Source organism: Capricornis sumatraensis, chromosome 2, assembly GCF_032405125.1.
Source record: "Capricornis sumatraensis isolate serow.1 chromosome 2, serow.2, whole genome shotgun sequence".
In the NCBI taxonomy this organism is placed as follows: Eukaryota; Metazoa; Chordata; class Mammalia; order Artiodactyla; family Bovidae; genus Capricornis; species Capricornis sumatraensis.
This window is the reverse complement of record NC_091070.1, coordinates 49,877,017-49,898,730: the sequence shown is the minus strand read 5'-3', so window position 1 is coordinate 49,898,730 and position 21,714 is coordinate 49,877,017. Positions and strand designations below refer to the sequence as shown.

The 21,714-nt window shown below is 46.6% G+C and overlaps 1 protein-coding gene and 1 pseudogene across 1 annotated transcript in view; one reads left to right on the top strand and one right to left on the bottom strand.

Moving 5' to 3' along the window:
• Window positions 1–21,714, bottom strand: part of CGNL1 (cingulin like 1) — a 173,582-nt gene that overhangs the window by 126,383 nt on the left and 25,485 nt on the right. The window lies entirely within an intron of this gene.
• On the top strand, window positions 15,981–16,939 carry LOC138073839 (proline-rich protein 13 pseudogene; annotated as a pseudogene).

The window sequence follows — 21,714 nt, the reverse complement described above, 5'->3', positions numbered from 1 at the left end:
AACCCACTCCAGTATTCTTGCCTGGAGAATCCCAGGGACGAGAGAGCCGGGTGGGCTGCCATCTATGGGGTCGCACAGAGTCGGACACGACTGAAGCGACTTAGCAGACTTAGCAGGACTGGGGTAGGAAATATATAAGCTAAGCCTGGAGCATCTTGCGGTGTTAAAAAGTAGAAAAGGCTTTTAAAGTTAAAAAAAAAAAAAGCCACAATGATGAAGGAATGTCAAAGAGACTTTGGAGTGCCTAGGGGCCAAAGCTAGAACACCCTAAGCAACAAAATAAACAAAGTGGTCTTGGGTTCAAAGCTATGATTTTTCAGTAGCCACATACGGATATGAGAGTCGGACTATAAAAGAAGGCCGAGTGCCAAAGAGTTGATGCTTTTGAATTATGGTGCCGGAGATGACTCTTGAGAGTCCCCTGGACTGCAAGGAGATCAAATCAGTCAATCCTAAAGGAACTTAATCCTAAGTATTCATTGGAAGGACTGATGCTGAAACTCCCACAATACTTTGGCCCCCTAATGCGAAGAGCCAACTCACTGCAAAAGAGCCTGATGCTGGGAGAGACTGAACGCAAAGGAGAAGGGGGCGGCAGAGGATGAGATGTTTAGATAGCATCACAGACTCAATGGACATGAGTTTGAGCAATGGGAGATAGTGGACGACAGATGAGCCTAGTGTGCCCATGTGACTTAGCAACTGAATAACAATATTGGATTAAAATCCAAAGTATAAAAATTAAAGAGTTCCCTGGTGGTCTGGGCTTCCCTGATGGCTAAGACAGTAAAGAATCTGCCTGCAACGCAAGAGACTCGGGTTTGATCCCTGGGTCAGGAAGATCCCCTGGAGAAGGGAATGGCTACCCACTCCAGTATGCTTGTCTGAAGAATTCCATGGACAGAAAAGCCTGGTGTGCTACACTCCATGGGGTCGCAGAGTCAGACACAATTGAATGACTAACACTTTCACTGGTGGTCTGGTGTTAGACTTGCTGCTTTCACTGTTGTAGCCTGGGCTCAGTTCTTGGCTGGGGAACTGAGATCCCCAAGATGTGCAGCATGGCCAAATTTTTCTTTTTTAATTCAAAATATAAAAGTGAATATCTTTGAGCATATACTGATATAAGCAAGTGACTGAATAAATACATAAATGGGACGTGCATGCATGCTCAGTCATATCTAACTCTTTGCAACCCCATGGGCTGTAGCATGCCAGGCTCCTCTGTCCACAGGATTTTCCAGGCAAGAATACTGGAGGGGGTTCTTCAGGACATTCCCTTGTCCAGGACATAAATGGGAAAGAACAGACAAATCTCCCATGCAGAATTCAAAATGATTGATTTAGATACTCTGCCCTAAAGGAAGGGGAGCAGACCTCCTCACTCCCTATGCATAGACTGCATATAGTAATTTCCAGAGAGAACAGTATGGAAAGGAGAAAAAAGAATAACTTTACAAGAAGAAAGAGATAAATCACCATGACCGGTCAGCCAGATCCCTATTTTACTGAGATCAGCAGTGATAGGCAGAGGGGACTTCCTTGGTGGTCCAGTGGCTAACACTCTGCATTTCCAATGCAGAGGGCCCAGGTTCCATCCCTTGTCCGGGAAGATCCCACGTGCTGCAGAAAAACTAAGTCTGTGCTCCACAATTATTGAGCTCTCCTGCTGCAAGATGCAACAATGGAAGCCTGTGGGCCTAGAGCCCATGCACTGCAGTGAAGAAAAAGCCCTGCTCACTACAACTAGAAAAAGCCTGCATGCGGCAATAAGGACCCAGAACAGCCAAAAAAAAAATAATAAATAAATAAATTTTTAAAAAAGATTCATCATACAATGATGAAAATGGCACTGTACCTCTGTGGTCTTCCTCTGAAAACCCTTAACCACAGCGTAATGATGAAAAAAAAAGAAGACAAATTTTAATACAGTGACATCCTATAAAATACCCAAAATCATCTTGATGTCAAAATCATCAAGGATAAGGAAAGTCTCAGAAATTATCATAGTCTAATAAGACATGACAACCGAATGTAGGATGGCACCTTGGATGGGGTCCTGGAACACAGATAAAATCTAAGATAAAACTTAGATAAAACAAAGCAAATCTGAATAAAGTATTAACTCTTGTTGTTGTTCAGTTACTCGGTCATGTCCGACTATCTGTGACCCCATGGACTACAACAGCAACCCAGCCTTCCCTGTCCTTCACTGTCTCCCAGAGTTTGGTCAAACTCATGGCCATTGAGTCGGTGATGCCATCCAACCATCTCATCCTCTGTCATTCCCTTCTCCTCCCGCCTCCAATCTTTCCCAGCATCAGGGTCTTTTCTAATGAGTCAGCTCTTAGCATCAGATGGCCAAAATACTGGAACTTCAGCCTCAGCATCAGTCCATCCAATGAATATTCAGGACTGATTTCCTTTAGGGTTAACTGGTTTGATCTCTTTGCAGTCCAAGGGCCTATCAAGGGTCTTCTCCAACAGCACAGTTCAAAAGCATCAATTCTTCAGCGCTCAGTCTTCTTTATGGTCCAACTCTAACACCCATACATGACTACGGTATAACTAGTAGTAGTATGAACTCTAATTAATAGTTTATCAATATCTGTTTCTTAATTGTGCCAGACCAAATGTATGACATTAACAGAAGAAACTGGGGAGTATGTGAAAACTCTCTGTACTATCTTTACAATTTTCTCATAAATCTGAAACTACTCTAAAAAGTTTTTTTAAGTAAATTAAAGGAAAAAAAAACCAACACTGGTCTGACTCATGGCTGTGGTCAGTGTGGTCACTCCAGAGTCAACAACACTTGGGATACTTGACTCACCCTCCACCTCTGGCCTGCTGGGTGGCCAGTGTCCTTCGGTCACCGGGCACAGCATCCTGGTTAGGTTTCAAAATACTGCTCCTGGATCACCCCTCTGCCAGGAAGAACAGGGCCAACAATCCTCCAAGACCCAACGAATGCAGAGCATCACATCACAGTTACCCAAAGAGGCATCCAGCCAGTTCATGACCTCAGAGTCCTGCTCAAGGTGGGGTGAGAATGTGATCTACGTGGTGAAAATTTATGAGCTGTGGACAGTTTCCCACAAGCCAAAGAGTAGAACTAACTGACTAACAAACTTCCAAACCGCATGCTGTAGAAGGGAGAAGAAACAACTAGCAAACACAAAAGAAACACATTCCCCAGGGAAGGTAGCATCTGAGCAGAGTTTAAGTGGGAGCATTAAAAAAAAACATGTGCACCAATGCTTCTTATAAAGACAGAGCTCTACTCCCTTCCTCTTCCACCTCAGAGAATGTCAGTTCACTACAGTTTAGTTCAGTCGCTCAGTCATGTCCGACTCTTTGCGACCCCATGAATCGCAGCACGCCAGGCTTCCCTGTCTATCACCAACTCCTGGAGTTCACCCAAACTCTTGTCCATCGAGTTGGTGATGCCATCCAGCCATCTCATCCTCTGTCGTCCCCTTCTCCTCCTGCCCCCAATCCCTCCCAGCATCAGAGTCTTTCCCAATAAGTCAACTCTTCACACGAGATGGCCAAAGTACTGGAGTTTCAGCTTTAGCATCATTCCTTCCAAAGAACACCCAGAACCGATCTCCTTCAGAATGGACTGCTTGGATCTCCTTGCAGTCCAAGGGACTCTCAAGAATCTTCTCCAACATCACAATTCAAAAGCATCAATTCTTCAGCACTCAGCTTTCTTCACAGTCCAACTTTCACATCCATACATGACCACTGGAAAAACCATAGCCTTGACTAGACAGACCTTTGTTGGCAAAGTAATGTCTCTGCTTTTGAATATGCTATCTAGGTTGAACGTTGGATGTTAATTGGATAAAAAACAGAAGAGCGGATTTAGTCACAGAGCAGAATGGGAGAAACCAAACACAAGGAAAAAGAGTAATTACAAAGGGATTGGGAGCAAGAGAGAAGTAGTGAAAAACACAAGAGGAGATGGGAGCAATTATAGGGAGAAAGATTAATTCAACTTGTCTGGCCACAGGAAGCCACAGTGACAGGAAGCATGGACCAGGGTGTTATTTGGGTTGGATATAAGAAGAGACCAAATTAAAGTTCCACTTCAAACACCCCTTAATAAGCACTAGTAAGAACGAACTCCCTGACCCGAGAGCTGGAAGGCTCCTTTGCTCCCCAGCTGCTCCTCTGTTACAGACGCTCTTGACCCTGACAGAGTCTCAAATGTTGCAGACTCCCTACACTGCAGCCTATTGGACCCAGGCTACCACCACCCCTGCGTTGATCTGAACCCAATGCTGCTAACCAGGAACTTTCCTGGTGGCTCAGACGGTAAAGCGTCTGCCTGTAATGCAGGAGAAAGTGAAAGTGAAGTCGCTCAGTCATGTCCAACTCTTTGCGACCCCGTGGATTGTAGCCTACCAGGCTCCTCTGTCCATGGGATTCTCCAGGCAAGAGTACTGGAGTGGGTTGCCATTTTCTTCTCCAGGGGATCTTCCCAACCCAGGGATCGAACCCAGGTCTCCCGCATTGGAGGCAGATGCTTTAACCTCTGAACTACCTGCAATGCAGGAGCCCTGGGTTCAATCCCTGGGTTGGGAAGATCCCCTGGAGGAGGAAATGGCAGCCCAAGGACATCAACCCAACCCACAGACCTACCCGACACCCGGGAAACGCCCCTGAGACCCTCCCAGGTACTGTTCTTTCACAGCAGCTCCACCTCCACATTTCTACAATTTTTAAAAAAAATTTAATTAATGTCTGTCTCCCCTATCAGACTGTAAGATCCATGAGAAGTGAAGTGAAGTCGCTCAGTCATGTCCGACTCTTTGCGACCCCATGGGCTGTAGCCCACCAGGCTCCTCTGACCATGGGATTTTCCAGGCAGTAGTCCTGGAGTGGATTACCATTTCCTTCTCCAGGGGATCTTCCCAACCCAGGGATGGAACCTGGGTCTCCCAAATTGTAGACAGACGCTTTACCATCTGAGCCACCAGGGGAGATCCATGGGAACAGGAACTCTGTTGGCTTTCTCATCATTTTGCCCCAGGGCTCCACAGCATGCCTAACATAGTGCAACTGTTTATGAATTAAATGAATGGATGGACGGATGGATGAAACCGTCCCTCTCCACCCCTCCCCCAAGCAATCTGAGACCTTCAGAAGGAAAAGAGGATATTTTAATTCCAAATGACTGGGAGATTGGGATTGACACATACATACTATTGATACTATGGATAAAACAGATGGGGATTCCCCAGTGGCTCAGTGGTAAAGAATCCAACTGCCAATGCCCCAGGCCGGAGAAGGAAATGGCAACCCACTCCAGTATTCTTGCCTGGACAGAGGAGCCTGGCGGGTTACAGTCCATGGGATCACAAAAGGGTCAGAAACAACTTAGTGACTAAAAACAAACAAACAATAAAGTAGATAACTAATGAGAACTTACTAAAGAGCACAGGAAACTCAACCTAATACACTGTGGTATGTACAGCTAATTCATTTTGCCATACAGTAGAAACTTACATCGTAAAGCAACTATGCATGCATGCTTGCATGCTAAACCACTTCAGTCGTGTCTGACTCTGTGCAACACTGTGGACGGTAGCCCACCAGGCTCCTCTGTCCATGGGATTCTCTAGGCAAGAATAACTGGAGTGGGTTGCCATTTCTTTCTCCAAGCAACTATGCTCCAGTAAAATTAATCCCAAAAAATAAAGAAAAAATCCCAAGTGACTAGTACAGAGTTTGACCTGGGAGTCAGTTTACCCATAGAAATGGTGATATAAATAATAATGAAGAGTCTGGTGCTACTAAACAAACCAGATACATAATTAGTAGTACAGTAATAAATAATACCAGGGCTTCCCAGATGGTACCAGTGGTAAATAACTCACCTGCCAAAGCAGCAGATGTAAGAGACGCAGGTTCGATCCCTGAATTGGAAATGAGGAGAAGGAAATGGCAACTCACTCCAGTATTCTTGCCTGGAGAATCCCATGGACAGAGGAGCCTGGTGTGCTATAGCCCATGGGGTTGCAAAGAGTCAGACATGATTGAAGTGACTTAGCATAGCAAATAACCCCAAGCAATCACTGGGCATTTACGAAGTGCCAACTACTATGTTAAACCCTTTTCAGACATTATTCAGCAACTCTGCCAGGTACTTATTTCTTATCACTCTTTTGCAGGTGAGGCAACCGAGGCTCAGAGGGGTTAAGTCACCTGCCCAAAGTCACCCAGGTAGCTGTGACAGAGTAAAAAGCCATCCAGGCCTGTCGAACTCCAAAGCCCCTTCTCTTTACTACTCCAGAGTTTAGCCACCTAACAGGAACAACAGATGTCAGATAAGGCCTAGAATCTAGGCACCATTTATAACAGTGAATCCCCAGGAAGATGCCTTCTAGTTCCAAACAGTCAACTAATTGCTAGCAAACCATCCGATTCCCTGGTTGGAGACTACCTGCAGAGGGCCAGCTGGTCATGCAAGGAGGTCATGCAAAGAAGCGGGGACAGAGTAAGTCAGGTGAGGATGCTGGCTTCAGTGAGGAGAGGGGGCAGAATTAATTCTAAGGGCAAAATGAGACTGTTTTTCACAACTATAAAGGAGTGGTAGGCTGTGGTTCCAATAGCCTTGGGAAAAGGAACCAGAAACATCTTCTGCCTACATATGCAGAGAGACTGGGCATGTCGCCACCCCAGATTCTGACCATCAAAAGGGATGGTGGATTCCCAGCCCATGTAAAGAGTCTGGTTGTCATCACTCCCACCCTCACTCACACACATACAAAAAGCTTAAACTGAAAAGAAATTGGCCAATCCACGGGGCCACCAAGGGGCTTCACTGAGACCATGAATATGGAAGCACTTATTCATCTGCTGTATAAAACAGTAGGTGCTTCCCTGGTGGCTCAGATGGTAAACAATCTGCCCGCAATGTGGGAGACTTGGGTTTGATCCCTGGGTTGAGAAGATCCCCTGGAAAAGGGAATGGCTACCCACTCCAGTATTCTTGCTTGGAGAATTTCATGGACAGAGGAGTCTGGAGGGCTACAGTTCATGGGGTCGCAAAGAGTCCGACACAACTGAGCTACTAACATACGTACATACACACACACATTAATGCAATAGAAGGCATCAAAACCATATATCTGTGGATTTCTTTTTTAATCCAACCTCTGGTATTTAACAAGTATAAAAACATAGCAATAGTTCAACCTCTGAACCAAAGTAGATTTGCCACACAGGGGCTCTAGAGCAGATTCCAAGCATGGTGAAAGAACACTTAGGACACAAAGAAAGCCACCTATAAGCCTGCTCAGAGTTCACTGGACACTGGCCTTATTGCTTTTCTGGCAGGGCTGCCAAAGCTACGAGGTCACAGAACTACAGTCACATGGCTGGATTTCTGAAAGGCACCATCAGGTTTCCCTTGGGAGCTTTGCTGTCAAAGACATATCCAAGACCCCAATCCGCCAAGGGTCTGTGCTGGGCCCTGAGACAGGCAACAGATGAAGGAAGTGGGAAGGCCTCCAGAGTGGGGCTCCAGAGGCAATGAGGAGCTCATTACTACAAGAGAGTGGATGGTCTTGGGAAGACGTGAAGTAAAGGAGGCACGTGGAACTTACTGGCTTCAGCACACATTTATTTTCACTGTAATGGAGGTTAAATCTCACAAGGCTAAATTCAAGGTCTCAACAGGGCTGCATTCCTTCTGGAGGCTTCAATGGAAAAATCCCTTCCCTTGGCTTTTCCAGCTGGAAGCTGCCTGCAGGTCTTAGCTCTCAGCCCCTTCCTCCATCTTTAAAACAAGCAACACAGCATCTTCTGACTTTGTTCCCATCCTTCCCATCCTCTGATTCCTACTCTCCTTCTTCCTCTTTCCCCTATAAGGACCCTCTCCTGAGCTTCCTTAATTTAGTCACACTCCCTTCTCCATGTAAGGTGATACATGCACAGGTTCCCAAATTAGAGTCCAGACACCTTGGGGGCAGGGAAGGCACTATTCTGCCTACCACCTAAATGGGCAGGGAAAGTCAGCCCCCCCCCAAAAAAAAAAAAATTAATATTCAGAGAAAAACAGGGATGGGACTTCCTTGGAGGTCCCATGGTTAAGATTCTGCCTTCCAATGCACGGGGAGTGGGTTCGATCCCTGGTCGAGGAGTAAGATCCTACACGCCGCGCAGTGAAGGGAGGGGTGGGGGGGTACCCTTCAGAGAACAGCGGGGATGAGAGGATATGTTTTCCCCCAGCTTCCCCAGTTCTGCTTTCCTGACCTGCTGCCTTTTGTCCTTGAATCTCTTGAGACACCACTCATCTGCTCTGCCAGTTGCCTCAGAAGATTCACTTAGCTCTCGCCCCAAACCACACAAGGAGCAGGTGGTGGACGTGAGATTTACACCCATGTCTCTCTCACTTTAAAGCCTGGGTCCCAAACCACAGGCACCCAGGAAGCACAGACAATCTCTGGGAAACTTACGGAGCTGAGCAGGTCAGCAGACTGGACCGAAGGGTCAAGCCTAACAAATCAAGTTTAACAAGGAGAACTGAAGGCCCTTAAGAAACCAACTATTTGACTGAAGGGTGGGTGAAGCACAGAAGCAAACCTTGTTTAAAAAAAAAAAGACCTGGGGATCATTTCACCCCTGAAACTAAGAACAACTGCCCCAACTGCTGCAGAAATGTGTCTTTTCATCCAAGCACACAGTCTCAGGGCAACATGCAGCGAGTCCTGAGGACAAACGTGCCACCTACCCAGCAGCGACCACAGCCAAACGAACCCGGCTAAGTGGTGCCATCATATCTCCCTCCCTGGTGAGCCTGGAAGCTCCCTCTGCTTGGGATGATCAGCAGGAGCCTAGTGTCAGGAAATTTTAGCCAGGGTAACTTCAGGAACAAGAACCCAGGAGAAGACACCAGGTACAGGAGAAGGGGTGCTACAAACAGGATAGTTCAGTTCAGTTCAGTCGCTCAGTCGTGTACGACTCTTTGGGACCCCATGAATCGCAGCACGCCAGGCCTCCCTGTCCATCACCATCTCCCGGAGTTCACTCAGACTCACGTCCATCAAGTCTGTGATGCCATCCAGCCATCTCATCCTCTGTCGTCCCCTTCTCCTCCTGCCCCACAATTCCTCCCAGCATCTAAGTCTTTTCCCATGAGTCAACTCTTCCATGAGGTGGCCAAAGTACTGGAGTTTCAGCTTTAGCATCCTTCCTTCCAAAGAACATCCAGGACTGATGTCCTTCAGAATGGACTGGTTGGATCTCCTTGCAGTCCAAGGGACTCTCAAGAGTCTTCTCCAACACCACAATTCAAAAGCATCAATTCTTCGGTGCTCAGCTTTCTTCATAGTCCAACTCTCAAATCCATACATGACTACTGGAAAAACCATAGCCTTGACTAGACGGACCTTTGTTGACAAAGGAATATCTCTGCTTTTGAATATACTGTCTAGGTTGGTCATAACTTTCCTTCCAAGGAGTAAGTGTCTTTTAATTTCATGGCTGCAATCACCATCTGCAGTGATTCTGGAGCCTGAAAAAATAAAGTCTGACACTGTTTCCACTGTTTCCCCATCTATTTCCCATGAAGTGATGGGACCAGATGCCATGCTGAATGTTAAGCTTTAAGCCAACTTTTTCACTCTCCTCTTTCACTTTCATCAAGAGGCTCTTTAGTTCCTCTTCACTTTCTGCCATAAGGGTGGTGTCATCTGCATATTTGAGGTTATTGATATTTCTCCCAGCAATCTTGATTCCAGCTTGTTCTTCTTCCAGCCCAGCATTTATCATGATGATTTCTCTTCTGCATAGAAGTTAAATAAGTAGGGTGACAATATACAGCCTTGATGTACTCCTTTTCCTATTTGGAACCAGTCTGTTGGTCCATGTCCAGTTCTAACTGTTGCTTCCTGACCTGCATATAGGTTTCTTAAGGGGCAAGTCAAGTGGTCTGGTATTCCCATCTCTTTCAGAATTTTCCACAGTTGATTGTGATCCACACAGTCAAAGGCTTTGGCATAGTCAATAAAGCAGAAATAGATGTTCTTCTGGAACTCTCTTGCTTTTTCGATGATCCAGTGGATGTTGGCAATTTGATCTCTGGTTCCTCTGCCTTTTCTAAAACCAGCTTGAACATCTGGAAGTTCATGGTTTATGTATTGCTGAAGCCTGGCTTGGAGAATTTTGAGCATTACCTTACTAGCGTGTGAGATGAGTGCAATTGTGCAGTAGTTTGAGCATTCTTTGGCATTGCCTGGACTTCCCTGGTGGCTCAGATGGTAAAGCGTCTTGCTTACAATGTGGGAGACCTGGGTTCAATCCCTGGGTTGGGAAGATCCTCTGGAGAAGGAAATGGCAACCCACTCTAGTACTCTTTCCTGGAAAATCCCATGGACAGAGGAGCGTGGTGGGCTACAGTCCATGGGGTCGCAAAGAGTCAGACACAACTGAGAGACTTCACTTCTTTGGGATAAAACAAACAGGATAAACTGTCACCAAATGTTAATGCCAGAAGGGCTGTCATGTGAAAAGGGGATTAAGCTTGTTGTGTGTGACTCCAAAGGTTAGAACCAGGAACAATGAGTAGATGTGCCAGGGACACAGATTCCCATTCAAAGGCAGGGAGGAATAGTTTTCTAACAGCAATGCTTGAAGGTAAACAGCACTGTTTCAGTGGAGGAATGTAAACAGGGCAGGGCTGCCAGTTCACAGATGGGTTTAAAAGATTCCAGGGTCAATCAACAAGGGGGGCTCTTCCAAATCTAAGAGTCGATGACTCCCTCTATTTACTAACAATCATCTATTTACATACTAGAGAAAACATCAGACAGTCATCCCAGGGACAGGAAGCACAGAGGCGAGAACAGCACACTCTGTAAGAGGGAAAAAAATACCAGAAAACCAGAGAACAAGGTTTTCTCCAGATCGTGTCCTGGGTTTTCCTATGTACAGAATGGACTTGAGAATAAGCCCGCTGACTGGGTGCAGCCACTCCTGCCTGCAGTTGGAGCGGTGGTGGGGAGGTGCTCTGGCCCACTGGCTGCTCCCCACGGCCTGAGGGACTCCAGCCTGGACCGGAAGTGAATGAGTCACCCCAGACACAGCCCTGACACCAGACTCATCCCAACACAAACTCCAAATCAAAGTTTGCTGGTTGCCCACCCAGCAGAGGAAGGAAATCAACTAACTCTAGCCTGCCCCAAAGGAAACCCGGGATGCCACATTAAAAGCTGTAAATGCTTTTGGACAATGGACAAAAAATACAGAAAACATGAGCCTTTGTGGAATTTTCCAAGAAGCACTGGAAATTCATGGTTGACAATATCTATCCTTTCAATACTCAGGAAGAGGCAGAAAAGCACCAGGAGGCTCTCAGGGAGTCATTACAAGATACTAAGAAACTGTGTATAGAGGCTGAGCCAAGGCCCAGTGCAAGAATCCATATTGAAGAGGAAAGTGAAGAAAACCAGCGGGAGCAGAAGAGACAGCAGAAATGTCAGAACTGCCAAACTGGAAGCTCCTTAAGCGGAAGTATGAGCAGATCTGGTTTGGGCTGCCCACTGGGAGTGCAGTGGGTGAAATCAAGGAATGCATGAATGAATGCTGAGCCAGCCGTGAGCAAGTCCTCAAGAGGATGAAGAGAGCCTCCAGACAGCTCAGGATGACTCTCAATTCTGGTAGAAGATGGACTCAGATTCTCATGAAGACTCAGAAACTGGCTCTGGTCAGACAAGTGTCTGTGTCTATAGACGGAGTCCCTACTCATGACACTCTTCTGTAATATTTTGATATTGAGAAGAACATTGCCAATAGCACCATTCAGTATGGTATACGTTTAATAAATTTCAGTGAACTTCAAAAATTGGGGTTTTTAATGTGGTCTTTGTGTTCTCTAAGCTACCACAGGTTATTTTCAGACTCTTAAAACATAAGGTCCACCAATATGTTATCCTGTCATTTTTAATTAAATCTCATTTTCTCCTCTGAATCTTAGAAGGCTCAAACACAATAAACTTTGCTAAGAAAAGGGCTGCATTTTGTCTTTTTAGCAAAATAGAAAAAGCAAGCCACACAAGTGCATCATGTTAAATGCAAGAATTGAAGAGCACCCACATACAACAAGATAAAATTGGGGAGCAAAGGTTTAATACTTGGGAAAAGCAGTTTTGCTAAGTTCTATTTAGTTTCTCTAGTAGTTAACAAGACTACAGGTTTTTAACAAATAATAGAGGAACAGATATATTTAGATCGGATTTATTTCTTCCTCTCTTTCAATTATTATTACTGAGCCTCACATTCACTCCCCCACCTGCCCCAACACTCACACACACACACACATATGTTGGCACCATGTACACACAGAAATGTCTGCCTAGAAGAAAAAATGAGGACTTCCCTGGTTGTGGTTAAAGAATCCATCTCACACGGCAAAGGACATAGGTTTGATTCCTGATCGGGGAACTAAGACTCCACATACCATGGAGCAACTAAGCCCTTCCGTCACAACCACCAAGCCCATGCTATGCAACTAGAGAAGTCCGTGCACCACAACCAAGAGCCTGCACAGCCAAAATAGGAAACAAAAAAGTGATGGGAAGGCTCCCAAAGTCCTCCTTCAACTATTGGCCAAACCAGCTGCAGGGAGTAGAAGAGGAGAAAGAAGACAGCTGTCTCTTCAGGGATCCAAGCATCATTTAAGTCACAAGCAGAAAGCCAAGATTCCCATCCAATGGTGACATAAGCAGCTCCCACCTTAACTAAGGAAAAGAATCTACAGCTTACCGAGTGGCTACCATGCATGGGTCAGGAGCTCTTTAGGGGCACCCTGCTTAGGCTCACATTTAATCTCCCTATCAACCTAGTAAAATGGGAAAGGATGATGAGTTTCAGTAATTCAGACATACAGCAAGCTAACTCCAGTCCCATCACTTCATGGCAAATAGATGGGGAAACAATGGAAACAGTGACAGACTTTATTTTCTTGGGCTCCAAAACCTCTGCAGATGGTGATTGCAGCGATGAAATTAAAAGACACCTGCTCCTTGCAAGAAAAGCTATGACCAACCTAGACAGCATATTAAAAAGCAGAGACATCACTCTGCCAACAAAGGTCCATCTAGTCAAAGCTATGGTTTTTCCAGGAGCCATGTATGGATGTGAGAGTTGTACCATAAAGAAAGCTGAGCACCAAAAAATTGATGCTTTTTAACTGTGATGTTGGAGAAGACTCTTGAGAGTCCCTTGGACTGCAAGGAGATCAAACCAGTCAATCCTAAAGGAAATCAGTCCTGAATATTCATTGAAGGACAGATGTCAGCTGAGGCTGAAGCTCCAATATTTTGGCCACCTGATGCAAAGAACTGACTCATTAGAAAAGACCCTGAAGCTGGAAAAGATTGAAGGCAGGAGAAGGGGATGACAGAGGATGAGATGGTTGGTTGGCATCACCCATTGAACAGACATGAGTTTGAGTAAGCTCTGCAAGTTGGTGCTGGACAGCGAAGCCTGGTGTGCTGCAGTTCATGGGTTTGTAAAGTCAGGCATGACTAAGCAACTGAACTGAACAAGCTAACAGATAACACAGCTGGGATTCTGAGGGAACCAGGTTTGTCCCACTCAAGTCCATGTTTGCCCACCTTACCGACCCTGCTAACTCCTCAGCACACAATCTGCATGCCTCTAATAGGGAATCCCCCAACCAGGATGCAATTCCACTCACCTGAACAGGTGAGCACACACTGCTCAGAACCCTACCCTGTCTTGGCTAAAACACCTTCTATGCTGATGACTGGAGAAGGCAATGGCACCCCAGTCCAGTACTCTTGCCTAGAAAATCCCATGGGTGGAGGAGCCTGGTGGGCTGCAGTCCATGGGGTCATGAAGAGTTGGACACGACTGAGTGACTTCACTTTCACGCACTGGAGAAGGAAATGGCAACCCACTCCAGTGTTCTTGCCTGGAGAATCCCAGGGACGGGGGAGCCTGGTGGGCTGCCGTCTATGGGGTCACACAGAGTTGGACACGACTGAAGCGACTTAGCAGCAGCAGCAGCAGCAGCAGGCTGATGACTTGTGCCTTGAGTCTTCCAAAACAGAGGGAGCCATCACCACCTGTCAAGCTAGGAAAGGGCAAGGCCCGAGCCAGGCAACACACAGTAAAGATGGTCCTCGGGGAACTTTCTGTTCCTAACACCCTTCTGGATGTTAGGTTTCTCAAACCAAACAACATTTTATTGGACTAGTTTCTCTACGTTTTTCTTAGAAGAAAAACAACTTCCCAGGTGGATTCAACACAGAACCACACCTATTCTTGCTGTGCTGCTGCTGCTGCTGCTAAGTTGCGTCAGTCATGTCCGACTCTGTGCGACCCCAGAGACGGCACCCAACAGGCTCCTCCGTCCCTGGGATTCTCCAGGCAAGAACGCTGGAGTGGGTTGACATTTCCTTCTCCAATGCATGAAAGTGAAAAGTGAAAGGGAAATCGCTCAGTCGTGTCCGACTCTTAGTGACCCCATGGACTGCAGCCCACCAGGCTCCTCCATTCATGGGATTCTCCAGGCAAGAGTACTGGAGTGGGGAAGTACCTTCCAATTGTCTAACAGCAAGAATGTGTCCAGGACCATTTGATCCTCTCTATGAACTCCTGGCTTCCCATGGGACGGGGCATCTGTCAGCCCCACCCCTTCTCAGCAACCTGGAAGCATCGTAGATTCTCTCCGCCTCCTGCACTGCCCCAGCTAGCGGTTGCTTCTGTTTGACCCTGCCCCCCAGTGTCTCAGCCGCTCTTTCCCTTCCCCATGCCAGCCCCCTAATTGGGACCATATGTGTGTCCCATCTGCGTATCAGCAGTGGTCTCAAGTGTCCTGCAGCCTTCACTCTTATCTTCCTCCAACCCCCTGTCCACACGCCAGTGTGGTCTTTTCAGATCTGTCCATTCATTTGCACTTCAGCTTAAGTAGTCAGTTACCTCCCTTGAGTTCAGGATAATAATACAAGCTTCTTCACTCAGCATAGAAGACCAGGCCCCTGACAGGCACAGACCATAGATCAGTGGTCTGCAAAGGCTCCGGACTCCATGGCCTCTGTAAGCCTGCCTGGTGACCCCCATTCTGCTCAGACCTCACCCTCCCTGAGTCCCCAGCCAGGTTTCCTGCCTTGTGCTCCCCCAGCCACACACACACACTGCAGTGCCCTTCTCAGCACACACACTGACTGTCCACTTCCTGCTCTACCTCCCCATTACAGAGCAGGGGCTCCTGGAGGGAGGGCCTGCCCCTTAATCTATGTAGTGTTTAGTACTCAATGACCCTCAATGAATGCACATGTGACAAAGGGTCAAAGGGCAATGTTAAGAGCACACAAGCTGACTGATGGATAAGCGCAAAGGCTCCAGAAATTTAGTTCAAGGAAGGCTGCCCAAGCTTTGCTCTGAAGTTTGAGAGTCACATTTCTGAATAATCTTGACTCAGTGAGTCCAAAAAGAACAACTGAGCTTCCATATTACAGAAAGGAGACTCATCCCTGAATGAGGCACTCAGGACAAAGGTCTCCGTCAAAGGAAATGATTTCAGCCTATGAATGTATGTTTTCATCAGCCCTGACACTTGAGGCCCCAGGGAAAACCTAACGGTTTCCCAGTTACCAAAATAAATGTTTAATAGGGTGTGTTCCATCCTCAGTTGCTTTCAGAAATGACTTCAGGGATTGGTCTGTTTTCTTTCCAAGCATCCCACGTGTCCTAAGACTTCAGCAGGACTCAGACATGTAATCAGGTCACTTAACTTCCACCCCACCCTCTCAGCTCCTTATCTTTTGAAGATACTACATAGAATAATAACACTTTCAGATATGAAATGAACAGTCAGAAACCCCTTTTTTGGACTTAAAAATTTAAATATTATCAAAAGGGACCTTTTATTTTCAGTAACAAAAAGGCCACACATTATTCTAATGAGCTTTCTGATAAGAAATCTCATCCAGAAGTCCACCCAGGCAGTGGTGTAAGGGTGACCGGACATCTGGAAACCCCAGTCCTCTTCTTTCTCCATTCCTGGGCTGAAGGAAGCATCTGAACATGTGGAATCCCAATGCCGGGCAGCCAGGACCATATCCACACCCGCATAACGCTGGGTATCCTGGAGGTTGCAATCCTGCCCATCCACCACCTGCCAACCCTCCCTTTCCTCCAGGCCCTTTTCCCACTCCCCCAGGAGCACCCCAGGGGAATCCAGCCTTTCCCCCTGGTGGGCCCTGTCATCCTGTGCCACAGCCAGGATATCCAGGATGCCAGCCCTCAGGTCCCTACCCCCCTCCATACCCACCACCTGGCCCTGGCATGTGTCCTGTGAATCCACTGGTTCCTGGTGTAGTAGGACCAGGAATAGTGATTGACAAGAAGGTGCACAAGAAAATGAAGAAAGCTCATAAAAAGAAGCAGAAACATCATAAGCATGGCAAGCATTCCTCCTCCTCCTCCTCTTCCAGCAGTGACTCTGACTGAATACAGGGCCTGGACCCTTCCCTCAAGTCTCTCCAGTTCAGCTCTCCCATCAAGCTTCAGATGCCATCTTGTACTGGGGGAAATTAACTCTTGCTACCCCTTCCCCTCAACCCCTGCAATCTAAGCCTCATTCTGCTGTTCAGCATTAACTAGCTAGGACAAATCAGAAAAGAATTGCCACGGGCTAACAAAGGCCATCTTCTCACTGCTTGGATAGAACTTTTAGCTGATGAGTTTGACAGAACTGTTTTTTGAAGATGGTAAGATTTGAGCTAAAATACTAAAGACAAGTCTAAGATCTGTAAAATGTGATTTTTTTTTTCTTTTTACTTTCTTTTGTAATACTTATGATTGAGGAGATGCTGTGGACATTGAGTTATGGAAATGAAAAACGACCTGTACCTTTCTTATAATTGTAGCATGCTTGGGTGATTCAGTGGCAAATAAACATTTCCCAGCAGGAAAAAAAAAAAAAAAAAAAAGAAATCTCATCCACACTAGTCTTATTTTTCACAATTATTTCTTTTGAAGATTTTTTGTGTGGTAAGACTAGAAGTGATACAGAAAACAAGAGATGAGGAATCTTTTAATCGTTTTTAAAAACAAAGAAAAAAAATAGATCAGACATCAGGTAAATTATAGCAGCTGAGTCAAGACCTCCTATAAACATTAAATCTTGGTTCTCACTGCTGTGACAGAATGTTTTTAAACTTCTCACGTACTCCTGAGCCCCAAAACATGGAGTGGTTATCTTTCATGGACTGGGTGATTCCATAGGCTAATGAATGCTGGGATTATTCCAAATATTTTGGAGAAGGGTCATAGATTTCCACAATTTGGGCCATCGTCCACTTTTTGGCCTCAGAACTGTCATGGCACTTGTGGGTGTCATTTAGACAATGAGCATGTCATGAGGCTCAAGGTCCACCAGAAGTCAAATCTTCCACCATCGTGGGCCTGACTGGTTCTAATCAGTTTAATGTCATATCTTTAACGGCTATGTTATTCTTTCCAAGGTTGTCCCCTTCCCTCCTGTCTCAAGACAGCCCACCTTCCAAGTATACTGTGGACCAATCAGCAGTGACAAGAATCACAAATTCTACTATCCACTGGTACAGTAAGCACTAGGTTACTACTATTTGGTAAATACTTAATAGTTTGATAAACAAATGCATGTAAGAAAAAATGATCTGTTTCAGAAAGTATTCAGTGTGTTAGTCGCTCAGTCATGTCCAACTCTTTGTGACCACATGAACTGTAGCCCACCAGGCTTCTCTGTCCATGGAATTCTCCAGCCAAGAATACTGGAGTGGGTTGCCCTTCCCTTCTCCAGGAGATCTTCCATGTTCAGTATGCATGCTAATAACTTTTGGATTTACGAGGCACTTTCATGTGAGTCTGATTAGTATGCTCTCCTGTGCTTAATCAGCATCTTTAAACACACTTCTGAGAGGAGCACCCTCTGCACCTGGCGGGCATCTGGCTTCCTGAAGTGCCCACTGCAGACCTCTGTCCCCACCCTCGGGGCCCTGCCCCATCACTGACCCCACTCTTCCACGTCACCATACCACGGTCACCTTGCTGCAACTGCAGAACAAATACCAGAGCTCTGGGCTCCTAACTGGACTTCCCACCTACTCCCTTTTCCAAAGCCTCAATTGGCTTCCCGCTCCCATCACAACAAACCTTAAGATGACATGCAAAGTCCAGCACTGTCCCCATCCCCACCACCAACTGATGGAACACACTTTCTTCATTCACTCTCCTCCAGCTACACTGACACTGACCTTGCTGGTCCTGGAACACGCCCAACACCCTCCTGCCCCTGTGCCTTCTGCCTTAGGGCTGCTGGTGTCCCTGTCCTCTTCCCCAATACCCTTCCCCCATGCAGCCAAGCTCCAGACTTTCAGGTCTCAACTTCTTGGTAATCGATTCATAGAAAAAAATCTCTCCCTCAGAAAAGATTACTCCCACCAAGGAGGATTTTCCACCATGCCCTGTGCCATCCTCATAGTCCACCTCATCCTGGTGCACTGTTCTCCCAGCTCTGGTCATCTGCTGATATGCTACAGTTTGTTTATTTGTGTTTACTGGCATCTCCCCTGCTAGGTCTCTGTCACTAGAATTCAAGTTGCCATGAGCGGGCGCTTTGCTAAGGATATTGCCGTATCATTAGGTTTAACGCAGGGCTTGGCACACAGTGGGCTCTTAGTAAATACTTGTATTAAATGAATGAATGAATAAACAACATTTGCATTACATGTAAGTTGCACCCCTACAGGGGTGATAAAGCTCCACAGTCTCCAAGACCTTTCCTGTCTTTGAAGCACCCTGGGAAAAGGCACTAAGTCTGGGCTGGGGAAAGGGAACACAGAAGGAGCATAGAAGTCAGATTAGTAGACCACCTTCTCAGGGGTCCCCAGCCCATGCCCAGAGTCAGCTCCCTCTCCTCCCTGCCCACTGCACACCCTTGAAAGACAGGAAAGAGCTGAAGAATGCAAGTTACAAAGCCAAGAATGCTACAGAAAACATGGATGCTACAAAAAACAAGAATGCTACAGAAAACCTAGGCAGAGTCAGAAGAGGAATTTCTGGAAGAGGAAAACCTTACCTGAGGGCAGGAAAAGCAAAGGTCACAGCTCCCAAATCTGGAGCAACACAGTCAAGAGCAATACACACAGCCCAGGAAGAAGAGAAAGTAACCCAGCTCAGAGATCATGGGAGCAATGATGTTGATGTCACCACTGATAGGATGGATGAAGTGAAAGAGCCATCTTTTGGCAACTAATACTTGCACTGCATTTTACACTTTAAAGCATCAACACAATGTGACTTTACTGATTCACATAAAAGCCAGTAAGGCAGACAGTAAAAATTTTACATATATGGAAACAGGCTCAGAAAAGCCAAGTGATTTTTCTGCAAGACTGCACAGCAAGCAAGCAGAGGAGGTGGAACTTAAAGGGTCTTCCAGCTACAAGGACTGAGTGAAGTGAAGTGAAGTTACTCAGTCGTGTCCGACTCTTTGCAACCCCGTAGACTGTAGCCCACTAGGCTCCTCCGTCCATGGGATTCTCCAGGCAAGAATACTGGAGTGGGTTGCCATTTCCTTCTCCAGGGATCTTCCCAACCCAGGGATCGAACCCAGGTCTCCCGCATTGCAGGCAGACACTTTAACCTCTGAGCCACCAGGGAAGACTCCCTCAATTCCAAATGAACTTTTTTCTTGAGGCCCCACTATAAGTGATTAACAAGACATTATCCATGGAATGCAAGTAACTATTCAAAAGCAGGATACCCCTCACCCACCCCACCCCAAATTCCTCTAGAGATTTATTCCACACTCTCTTGACTTGGGAGAAATCTGGCTTTCTCTAAGCCTTCCTAAAGTGGCCAAAAGCTGAAAAGCCCAAAGAGAAGTCAAGCCCAGGTCTTTAACACTGTTGCCTCAGGGCTCTGCAAAACCACAGCAAGAGGCTGCAGAGTATAAAAGAAAACTGCTGCTGAAAGTATTTTTATGTGAAAATGCACCCTCTGCAAAAACTTGTTATAAGGGCTCATATTTTTCAATAAGTTCTTTCAAAATGCCATTACCATCACTCTCATGGAAACTTGGGTTCAGAAAACGCATGGCAGGTTCATTAAATTGATTAGAACTGCATTCTTGCTTGAAAATATCTGATGTGCAATTAAAAAAGAAAAAAAAAATCTCTGACATTCATAAATCCAAAAAGATGCTGCTCTGGTAGATGCAAAAATGAAGAGAGAGAAAACAAAGGATTTTTCCTGGAGTTCCAAGAGGTCCAAAGCTGGGCCCTCCAAACTCAGCAGAGAGAAGGGAGTGCAGACGTAAGCCACTTTCCTGGAAGCACGGCAGAGTTCAGAGGTCCCAGGCACGGATCCCAGGCACAGAACAAGCACCCAGGCCGCCTTGGGAAAGCAAGAGGGGAAGAGGTGTTTCTGACAATCGAAGTCAACATGTCTCGTCACAATGGAAACCGAGGAGAAGTCAACGCTGACCACAGAGATGGGTCCAGCGCACTCCTTGGGCAGCAAATGCATCTGGCCTCTGGGCCCCACCAGTGCTGTGGGAGACCGCTTGCCTCCATGGGGGCCTCAGAAGGGGCGGGGGCGGGGGCGGGTACCAGGGCTCTGGGCTGTGTAAGCATCTGCCTCCAAGAAAGGCAGGGGCCCTCCGCCCTGTAGCTCTGGGAATAAAGTCAGCCTGGGGGCCAGGACCGGGCACCGTGGCTTTCTGGACAGGGGCCCCACCACTCTCTGGCCATCTTCTCAGGCTGTTGCTTCTGCACAACGTCACCCCCATCTATTTAGACTGAGTATTTGCCAGCTTGCCTCCATCCAGCCAGATGCTGCCTTTCAAGGATTGCGTACTTCTATAATTATTTCCAGGAGAAGCAAACACTTTCGAGCCACTAGGGTTTGCCATGGAATTCACTTTCCCACAGAGGGGTGTCGGTCCGCCTCTGCCCCTGCTCTCTGTGGGCTCACCACAGGGTGGGCCCCCAAAGCCCCACCATCAGTGCAATCTGGTTTGAAATAAACCCCTTGGCATCAGTGAAGTGTTAATTCACCTCTTGGGTTTGGCTTTTGGTTTTTGGTTGTTTTTTTTAACCCTGTATTTCTTCGAAAGGAGCCTCACTTTGAAAGAGAGTTTTAAACATGCTCCCTTTAGGCCATACTGCAAAAAATAATATCGTTTTCTTAGCAGCAGAGTCTTGGCCTAAAGGCTTCCAGGAAACCAGCATGTTGTACTGGGTCCCAAAGAGGGGTGTGTCGGCCTGGCCGACAGAGCTCAGCATGAGTCAGGGGCAGGTTGGTCTGGCCAAGACCACCTCTGAGGCTGCCACTGAGAAGGCAGATCTCCTTGTCCACAGCTGGCAGTCAAGGCTCCTTAAGAGTCACTTTCAGAAGACTCTTCTGACATCAAGTTCCTGGCAGGCACAGTGGAAAGAACTGCCTCCAAATGATAGCACAGGATTCCATGGTGGCCTTTTCTGACATCATTGGAATTACCACCTCCAATCTCTTGAGTAGATCCAGGAAAGTGCCCAACCCTTAGATTTTCATTTAAACTAATGCAGGCATGCAGTTGGAATCTCAAAGACCCACTGCCTTGTCAAAATACTTGGGCCTGTAGCCCTAAACACTTGAGGACTGGGAAATACTTTCCTGAGGGATGGGATGGAAAAAACAAAAGGC